Raw genomic sequence first — 11998 nt, 5'->3', positions numbered from 1 at the left:
GACTAACAAAGTCTACATTCAAGGTCTGTTTTGCAATTTCTCTGCATTCAGGTACTAAAGTGACTACTCATTTCCCATTCAAGGACTAAAGTGACTAATTCTCCATAATTTTTTTAAAATTTTTCTCTCTCATATTCACATTATGTTTTTATTTTCTCTCTTTATTGCTTTGATTTTTCTGTCAATATCTTATTTTCTTTGTAAATTATGGTTGTCATGTAAGTTGTCATTAAAATAGTTGTTTAAATAACACAACTCTTTTGGATTATATAATTTTAAGTGTCCTAGAGTTCAATAACTTGTTTGAGATGATTTTATGACTTTGAAAATTCAACAAATTTTTATTATATAAAATAATATAAAAGACAACGAGTTTATAATTATATTAAAAAAAATCATAATATATTTGTTAATAATATACATTTCAACTAATTCGTCCTAAGATCTAAGTTAATCATCAAGTTCAAGGTTTTCTTCTTTTTCAATCTTGACTCCATCTCCAACCTTTTTGTTAGCAACAACTTTCTCTTTTGGGTCAAGGTTTTTAATAAGGTACAAATCATCATCTCCTATTATCTCATAATTGTTAAACAATATGACGATTACGACGATAAGCTAGAGGGGGTGAATAACTTATTCCTTTTAAATTCTTTTCAAATTTGAAATTCTTTTGAAAAATGAATGAGTATTCAAAATTGCGCACAAGATACGAATGATAAAAAGCAGTACAATGTGTAAAGAGCAATTCAATTTGAACGAGAGATTCAAACTTGAATTGAATATATCAATCAATTATCAACACACAAAATAATCAACAAAACCAATAACTAAGTCAAATCAAACCTAACTTTAACACAAGAAACATCTACCACAGGAAATATGTTACCTTGATATATGAAGGAAGATTATCAACAAGTCAATCTCCGATATGCAAGGTCATTGAATTGGTAATGTATTCACAATTGTTATCAATGGAAATTAGGTTTTAGGAAAATATTCAATTACAATCATATGGTAATTAAGCTAATCAATAAACATCATATATCAAAGTTCATTGTTGAAATTAAAGAGTTAAAGGAGAAGAGAACACCAGAGATTTATAGAGGTTTCCCCTTTTCATCCTCGTTAAGGGTACATCCTAGAAGAAAACGTCTTTTCCACTAGCTTCCACTAAATGTTGAAAATGTTTACAAGTGTAGGATTACAAAGATTCCTTCAACTTCTAATATGAATTTTCTATCTTAAGCAATCACACAAAACATCCAATCTTCAACTCTCCAGAAATCAGATTATCCCAAGGTCTTCAAATCTAAAGCTTGCATGCAACCCTTCGATCTTCTTCGCCAAGAAATCTTCTTTGATATGCCTCCGCTTCATTCTCCTTGAACCTTGATTGTTTGAGAAACAACCCCCACAATTACCTTCAGAGGTGAGAGGTATCTCCTTTTGCTTTAGATCCTTGAAAGAAACCAAACTTACAAAATCATGTAGCACCCTAACAATCTAGATCTCAAATCATAAAAATGATGTTAGAAAAAGTGTTTAATCTGAAGAAGTTTATAGTGAGAGAGAGTGAAAAGATTTAGAGTGTTTTTGCAAGTTGATTCTATGAGTGAGAGAAGGATAAGATACATAGTATATACATGCAAGTGAGATAGGAGAAAGTTGGGCCCAAAATAAAACAGAAAAATAACATTTGAATCGATTCAAGAAAGTTTGAATATATTCAATAGAGTGAATTTTGAAATTTAGGTTGACATGAAGATTGAATAGATTCAGAGAAATTTTGAATCGATTCAAAGAATTCCATATGAAGATTGAATAGATTCAAATCTATACGGGCATAATTTTGAATTGATTAAAAATAATTTGAATAAATTCAAAAACAATTTTCATGAGCCAAACACCTGAGAGTTTGAATGAATCAATTCAAAATATGCAATGCAATGTTTGAATCGATTCAAAATAATTTGAATTGATAAAAAAAAAAACTTCATGAGTCAAACGCCCAAGAGTTTGAATGATTCGATTCAAATTATGCAATGCAATTTGTGAATCAAATAAAATCACTAAAAATAGATTTTAAAAAAATTGAACACAAAACTTGATTCCAAACTTCACAACCTTTCTAATATCACACTTGTGCAGAGTATGTGATCTAAACTGAACAAATATTGTACAAAAACTAATGACATCACTCAAAACATAAGTTACTACTTAATCAAACATATGCTACTACGTAATCAAAAGATAGAGACAACTTTCAATAACCCGCTGATCGACTTAGTTCATTATAGGTAATCATCCTACGGGGATATCTTTCATCCGATTTCTTTGCATCTTCACGAAAATGTTGTCTCCATAGCACGGAAGTCAGAGGAATTGGACAACCATTCTTCAAATATACCATCATAAAATAATTTTCATTCACATGTGTTAGACAAATCATTCGTTGTCAATGCAAAGGTGCACCGAGTAGAGGGAAAAAAGTTTCTGATTGCCCTTTATTGATGGACAGTAGAACCACCACATGCTTGTATCTATGTGCAATGAGAAAATTCATATTCGACATGATCATCCATTTATCTCATGGATCAGGACCAATATCATCACTAGTTAGGGCGTTAGAGACTAAGGTTGAGAAAAAAAATCTTTCCTTAATGCACTTAGCGCCTGCCTTCCTCTTGAACCACTTCATTCTGAATGAATAATTGTGAATGAGAGAAGTTGTATTTATAGGCTGAAATCCAAGTGGGTTTGGGCTGAAAAACTGGGCTTTTTTCCTAAATCCGCAGCTGAAAACAACACAATATTGTTTTCTATCACGTGCACACACATTGCGTGAGGCATGTGAAGTAAAATAATATCACAAGAAAAGGGGGGTTTGAATTGTAATCTAATAAAAATTACCAAAGAAAAATTATAAATAATTGGATTTGGTTAGTGCGTTAGATAATGAAATAATAATATTGTGAAGTGTGTGATATTATTTAAAGTAAAAGAGATAGGGAAAGAGAAAATCACACACAAGAAGTTATCCTGATTCCCCCAATGTGGGTTAGTCCAGTCCCCACAATACTGTGAGATTATTGTTGTAACGCTCCTATTTCTATTAAAGCAATTAAACATGCGAATAATACATTTATTCAAGAAATAGAGATTACGTCTTATTCAAAATTCAAAAACCGATAGACATGTATGTAAACCTCAACAGTTACAGCGGAATATAAATCAGAGTGATCAAATATATACATGCCATGAGCAAATAAATCATATCCAAAAGATAAATCTCAAAACCCAAACATCGGGTAGTCATCAACAAAATAATAATCCCAACGAAAATATAAATAACCTAATCTAGACCGACACGACAAGCCTAGATCAGAGCCGACACGACACCGATATCGGAGGAAGCTCCCGATATCCCAAGCAAAGACTCACCGAGACTACTCCTGCACAACGTCTACTCACCCATACAGGCAAGTAGGCGGTTAAAACCACTGGGGGTAAGCATTACATTATCATAATCCAGATAATAATCAAATCAAATAATATCATGTACTTGAATAATAATAGTCATGCATAAATACTTATATCACAACTTGATAGTTCATATCCACAGATATCAATCACATGAATAATTATCCAATCATAAATATTCATTCACAACATCAATCACAAACAATCATTATCAACTTTCATTCTTCTCCATTCATCACCAATCACATATTTCACATAGGACTCATGCTATGATATGCACTTATTGACACATAAATGCATGTGGTACCAAATCTCAACAAGGTCGTCACCTCCGATGGACAAGTCAACATCGCATGTAAGGCTCACCTCTGCCTTACAATAATCTCGAAGTAAAAGATTCATCCCTTTTACAGCAACAACGACTATGATGCATGGACATGTGTAAGGACTCGATAATGCGACAACAAATCACAATCTCAACTCAATATATAGGACAACACCCAATTATATTGATTATCTCCACAACATTGCATTATCAAGAAAACATGCCCACACAAATAAATCATAGTATTCATCATCACACATCAACATATTAGCAATAATCAACAATGTCACTCAACATCAACTATATCATATAGTTTCACCAATTCAAGCATTCTCATATTCCAAGTAAGATAGCAAAATATATCTCATGATCATTATCACATCTAATTACATATTTACATACTCAATTATTTCCTCTAATACTTCATTAAGCCCAATATCAAGTTTGGAAAAGTTTCACGACTCATAGAAAAAGTTATGCTAAGTTTTCACAAAAATTCACATGACCCCTGTGTAGTAATTTGATCATAACTCGAGTTCTAAAAATCATTTGGACCTGAAACCAACGCCATTAGAAAGCTAACAAAATTATCTAAAACTTTCATGTTTACACCAAAGGCCAATTCGAAACAGAAATAGGTGAAAAAGACGCAAGAACGCGAAACAGGAGATGCTGGAACTGGCGCTTCTTGAGAAGCTTCTGGCCTACTTCTGAAGAGTGCTCCTGAAGTACGCTTCTGAAGAGTGCTTCTGAAGGACGCTTCTGAAGTGTGCTTCTGAAGTATGCTTCTGAAGTGTGCTTCTGGCCTGTTCGCTTACAGCTTTTCCAAAAGTGCGTTTTTCACCATTTCGCGCGTAAAATGCAAACCGTTAATCGGATTTTGATGCTGTTTTCACCTACATGATCCTGACACTTGACTCTAACATAATCTATAAAAATTTCATGTTTCAACCATCCCAAAAGTCATTTTCCAAAACCTCACATAATCACTTATTGGCGAAAACGCTTAAACATCGACATTTCACACGAAAAACCCGTTTTCTCCCAAACGACTCAACTAACATAACCACAACGTGAAAACAGAAATTCTCATAGGTTCAATTCATCCAACAATAACAAAATTTCAGTCAACAACCATATATATATCGAAAAGTTCATTTTGGTCCTTCACATGAACACTTAACTCAACTTCACTAATTTCACAAAACCATCAACAACAATTTATTTCTCATCATCAATCCACAATTAAGTATACCCAAATCATAATTCACTTACAATGGCATCAGTTAACAATAACCACATTAATGGAATATGAATCACATCTCTTTTCAATCAAAGCATATCAAATTTCATCAATTAAGCATAATTTCATAACTTAACATTTATACATACTTTGAAACATGTAATTTCACCCATAAACATACCATAATCATCAATTCAAGCACAAGAAAATAGCATCACAGCAAGAGCACGAATTTAACAACAATTGTTCACCAACCCATTTTCATACAACATGAGAAAATGCAAAGATTGTACATGATTATGATAATAACTAACCCCCTTACCTTTGAAGTTGATTATCTCTAACCCTTGCTTCAATTCAGCTCCTAGGTCACCCAAATTGATTCCTCAAGCTTTCCCTTCAACACTCTTGTTCTTCTCTTCACCTCTTTCTCTCTCTAGGAAAATGTTTTGTGAAGTGAATGATATTTTCTATGACAACCCTAATGTTATCTCCCTTAATGGGCTCAATTCCAAATTCTAATGGGCCTAACTCATTCTAACATAATTCCAAAAAGTTTCTATCCACTCAACGGTAATTACTAACAACGGTAAAATATAATGAACGATCACTAACGATAAAAACTAATCACTACACTAGTAACTTAGTAAAATAAGGGTCCTCACCAATTAATAAAATAATTCTCACCAAAATTACCATTTTACCCTTACCCGTCAAATGACCAAAATACCCTTCTAATACGGTAATCCATTTAAATGCACCCAATGACAATTAAATACACACAAGCACATTTAATCACACACAAACACAATTAAAAGTAATTAAAATAAATCTAGCTAAAAATTGGGCTGTTACAACTCTCCCCCCCTAAAAAGAATTTTCGCCCTCGAAAATTTACCTGAAGGAAACAACTCCGGATACGAAACTCTCATCCTACTCTCCGGTTCCCAAGTGGCACTCTCTCCAGTTGGTCCAACCCAAATCACCTTGACCAAAGCAATCTCCTTGCCACGCAAACGCTTCAACTCGCGATCCTCAATCCTAATCGGCAAAGTCTCAACCGTCAAATTATCTCTTACTTCCAACTCATCCACTTGAATCACATGAGACGCATCATGCACATACTTCCTCAACTGAGACACATGAAACACATTATGAAGATTCGACAAAGACGGTGGCAACGCAATCCGGTACGCTACAACCCCAACCTTCTCAATGACATCAAACAGCCCAACAAAACGAGGAGTCAACTTCCTACACTTCAAAGCACGACCAACTCCGGTCACAGGATTCACCCTTAAAAACACATGATCACCAACTTGAAACTCAATATCCTTTCTCCTCTTATCATGATAACTCTTCTGTCTACTCTGAGACGCCTTCATCTTCTCCTGAATCATCTTAACCTTTTCCGTAGTTTCTTGCACAACTTCCGGCCCAAACAAAGCACTTTCTCCGGATTCAAACCAACACAACGGTGTCCTACACCTCCGACCATACAAAGCCTCAAACGGTGCCATACCGATACTAGCATGAAAACTGTTGTTGTAAGTAAACTCAATCAACGGTAAACATTCGTCCCAACTGACACCTTGCTCCAAAACACAAGCTCTCAACAAATCCTCCAAACTCTGAATAGTCCTTTCTGTCTGCCCATCGGTCTGAGGATGGTAAGCAGAACTCAATCTCAACTTAGTTCCCAAAGCAGCTTGCAAACTCTCCCAAAACTTAGAAGTAAACCTCGGATCCCGATCCGACACAATACTAGAAGGAATACCATGCAATCTAACAATCTGCTCAATGTAGATCTCAGCCAACTTCGCTACCGACATACCAGTCTTGATAGGAACAAAATGCGCTGACTTCGTCAACCGATCAACAATCACCCAAATCGAATCGAAACCCTTATTAGTCTTAGGCAACGCTCCAACAAAATCCATAGAAATGCTATCCCACTTCCACTCTGGCACAAACAACGGTTGCATCAAACCCGACGGTCTCTGATGTTCAATCTTCGATTTCTGACAAACCAAACAAGCATAAACAAACTCAGCAATCTCCTTCTTCATTCCAGGCCACCAAAACAACCTTTTCAAATCCTGATACATCTTAGTTGCTCCTGGGTGAATACTCAAACTACTTCTATGACCTTCGTCCAAAATTTGCCTCTTAAGCTCAAACACATCTGGCACACAAACTCGATCACGAAACATCAAAACACCAGTCTCACCCAATCTAAAGTCTCCACCTTTTCCTTGATTAACCAACGTCACTCGATTCACGAGTTCCAAATCTTCCTTCTGACCATTCTTGATCTCTTCCAAAATATTGCTTGTCAACTTCAACATACCCAACCTCACACCATCAGGTGTCAACTCACTAACCAAACTCAAGTCTCGAAACTGCTCAATCAATTCCAACTCTTTAACCATCAAAGCAGACATATGCAAAGTCTTTCTACTCAAAGCATCCGCAACAACATTAGCCTTTCCGGGATGATAACTCAACTGAAAATCAAAATCCTTAAGATATTCCAACCATCTCCTCTGCCTCATATTCAACTCTTTCTGATCAAACAAATACTTCAAACTCTTGTGGTCACTGAACACCTCAAACTTAGAACCATACAGATAATGTCTCCAAATCTTCAATGTATACACAACGGCTGCCAATTCCAAATCATGAGTCGGATAATTCTTCTCATGCACTTTCAATTGCCTCGAAGCATAAGCTACAACCTGACGATTCTGCATAAGCACACCACCAAGACCCATCTTAGAAGCATCACAATACACAACAAACGATTCCTTCGGATTCGGCAAAATCAACACCGGAGCTGAAGTCAACCTCTTCTTCAACTCTTGGAAACTCTTCTCACACTTGGCATCCCAAACATAAGCCTGTCCTTTCCGAGTCAACTGCGTCAATGGCAACGCCAACTTAGAGAATCCCTCAATGAACCTCCGATAATAACCGGCCAAACCAAGAAAGCTTCTAATCTCAAAAACAGACTTAGGAGACTCCCACTGCAACACTGCATCAACCTTGGAAGGATCCACAGAAATACCACCCTTAGAAATCACATGACCAAGGAAACTCACTTCCTTCAACCAAAACTCACACTTAGACAACTTGGCACACAACTGGTTCTCTTTCAAGACTTGCAACACAATCCTCAAATGCTCAGCATGCTCTTCCTCAGACTTTGAATACACCAAAATATCATCTATGAACACCACCACAAAACGGTCCAGATAAGGATGAAATATTCTATTCATGTATTCCATAAAGACACCTGGTGCATTAGATACTCCAAATGGCATCACAGAATACTCATAGTGTCCATACCTTGTTCGGAACGCAGTTTTGGATATATCTTCTGCCTTTACTCTAATCTGATGATATCCTGATCTCAAATCAATCTTACTAAACACCTCTGCACCCACTAGCTGATCCATCAAATCATCAATCCTTGGAAGTGGATACCGATTCTTAATCGTCACCTTGTTCAACTGTCGATAATCCACACACAACCTCATGCTTCCATCTTTCTTCTTAACCAACAACACTGGAGCACCCCACGGTGAAACACTCGGTCTAATAAACTGCTTCTCAAGCAACTCTTCCAACTGATTCTTCAATTCACCCAACTCCGATGCAGACATCCGATACGGCGCAATCGAAATAGGACTCGTGCCTGGTACCAAATCAATTGCAAACTCAACTTCCCTCTCCGGCGGTAACTCGGTAATATCCTCTGGAAAAACCTCAGGAAACTCTTGCACTACCGGCAAATCACTAACCCCTTTCTCACCACCAACCTTCAAAGATGCAAACATCATAAACACACAAGCCTCACCATCTAAAGACTTCTTCACTTGCTCCGCGGTCAAAAACTTCCTATCTAACTCTTCTACCGGCTTAGAAAAAGTCACACTCCTAGTCAAACAATTAATGCTAACCCCAAAAGCTAACAACCAATCCATACCAAAAATCACATCCATATGCTTCAACGGAAGACAAACAAGATCCAACTCAAAATCAACATCACCAAAATTAACAGGACACTTAGCACACATAAAAGAAGTAGTCACCGAACCGCTAGCCAGGGTGTCAATAACCATTCCACGCAACAAAGGAGTTACAACCAAATCCAAACGTTCAACACAACAAAGATTAATCTAAACGCGACTGACCATGGCTCTGATACCAACTTGTAACGCTCCTATTTCTATTAAAGCAATTAAACATGCGAATAATACATTTATTCAAGAAATAGAGATTACGTCTTATTCAAAATTCAAAAACCGATAGACATGTATGTAAACCTCAACAGTTACAGCGGAATATAAATCAGAGTGATCAAATATATACATGCCATGAGCAAATAAATCATATCCAAAAGATAAATCTCAAAACCCAAACATCGGGTAGTCATCAACAAAATAATAATCCCAACGAAAATATAAATAACCTAATCTAGACCGACACGACAAGCCTAGATCAGAGCCGACACGACACCGATATCGGAGGAAGCTCCCGATATCCCAAGCAAAGACTCACCGAGACTACTCCTGCACAACGTCTACTCACCCATACAGGCAAGTAGGCGGTTAAAACCACTGGGGGTAAGCATTACATTATCATAATCCAGATAATAATCAAATCAAATAATATCATGTACTTGAATAATAATAGTCATGCATAAATACTTATATCACAACTTGATAGTTCATATCCACAGATATCAATCACATGAATAATTATCCAATCATAAATATTCATTCACAACATCAATCACAAACAATCATTATCAACTTTCATTCTTCTCCATTCATCACCAATCACATATTTCACATAGGACTCATGCTATGATATGCACTTATTGACACATAAATGCATGTGGTACCAAATCTCAACAAGGTCGTCACCTCCGATGGACAAGTCAACATCGCATGTAAGGCTCACCTCTGCCTTACAATAATCTCGAAGTAAAAGATTCATCCCTTTTACAGCAACAACGACTATGATGCATGGACATGTGTAAGGACTCGATAATGCGACAACAAATCACAATCTCAACTCAATATATAGGACAACACCCAATTATATTGATTATCTCCACAACATTGCATTATCAAGAAAACATGCCCACACAAATAAATCATAGTATTCATCATCACACATCAACATATTAGCAATAATCAACAATGTCACTCAACATCAACTATATCATATAGTTTCACCAATTCAAGCATTCTCATATTCCAAGTAAGATAGCAAAATATATCTCATGATCATTATCACATCTAATTACATATTTACATACTCAATTATTTCCTCTAATACTTCATTAAGCCCAATATCAAGTTTGGAAAAGTTTCACGACTCATAGAAAAAGTTATGCTAAGTTTTCACAAAAATTCACATGACCCCTGTGTAGTAATTTGATCATAACTCGAGTTCTAAAAATCATTTGGACCTGAAACCAACGCCATTAGAAAGCTAACAAAATTATCTAAAACTTTCATGTTTACACCAAAGGCCAATTCGAAACAGAAATAGGTGAAAAAGACGCAAGAACGCGAAACAGGAGATGCTGGAACTGGCGCTTCTTGAGAAGCTTCTGGCCTACTTCTGAAGAGTGCTCCTGAAGTACGCTTCTGAAGAGTGCTTCTGAAGGACGCTTCTGAAGTGTGCTTCTGAAGTATGCTTCTGAAGTGTGCTTCTGGCCTGTTCGCTTACAGCTTTTCCAAAAGTGCGTTTTTCACCATTTCGCGCGTAAAATGCAAACCGTTAATCGGATTTTGATGCTGTTTTCACCTACATGATCCTGACACTTGACTCTAACATAATCTATAAAAATTTCATGTTTCAACCATCCCAAAAGTCATTTTCCAAAACCTCACATAATCACTTATTGGCGAAAACGCTTAAACATCGACATTTCACACGAAAAACCCGTTTTCTCCCAAACGACTCAACTAACATAACCACAACGTGAAAACAGAAATTCTCATAGGTTCAATTCATCCAACAATAACAAAATTTCAGTCAACAACCATATATATATCGAAAAGTTCATTTTGGTCCTTCACATGAACACTTAACTCAACTTCACTAATTTCACAAAACCATCAACAACAATTTATTTCTCATCATCAATCCACAATTAAGTATACCCAAATCATAATTCACTTACAATGGCATCAGTTAACAATAACCACATTAATGGAATATGAATCACATCTCTTTTCAATCAAAGCATATCAAATTTCATCAATTAAGCATAATTTCATAACTTAACATTTATACATACTTTGAAACATGTAATTTCACCCATAAACATACCATAATCATCAATTCAAGCACAAGAAAATAGCATCACAGCAAGAGCACGAATTTAACAACAATTGTTCACCAACCCATTTTCATACAACATGAGAAAATGCAAAGATTGTACATGATTATGATAATAACTAACCCCCTTACCTTTGAAGTTGATTATCTCTAACCCTTGCTTCAATTCAGCTCCTAGGTCACCCAAATTGATTCCTCAAGCTTTCCCTTCAACACTCTTGTTCTTCTCTTCACCTCTTTCTCTCTCTAGGAAAATGTTTTGTGAAGTGAATGATATTTTCTATGACAACCCTAATGTTATCTCCCTTAATGGGCTCAATTCCAAATTCTAATGGGCCTAACTCATTCTAACATAATTCCAAAAAGTTTCTATCCACTCAACGGTAATTACTAACAACGGTAAAATATAATGAACGATCACTAACGATAAAAACTAATCACTACACTAGTAACTTAGTAAAATAAGGGTCCTCACCAATTAATAAAATAATTCTCACCAAAATTACCATTTTACCCTTACCCGTCAAATGACCAAAATACCCTTCTAATACGGTAATCCATTTAAATGCACCCAATGACAATTAAATACA

This window comes from Medicago truncatula, chromosome 5 (genome assembly GCF_003473485.1).
Source record: "Medicago truncatula cultivar Jemalong A17 chromosome 5, MtrunA17r5.0-ANR, whole genome shotgun sequence".
Taxonomy (NCBI): Eukaryota; Viridiplantae; Streptophyta; class Magnoliopsida; order Fabales; family Fabaceae; genus Medicago; species Medicago truncatula.
The sequence above is the reverse complement of the archived record's forward strand: the minus strand, read 5'-3'. Positions refer to the sequence as shown.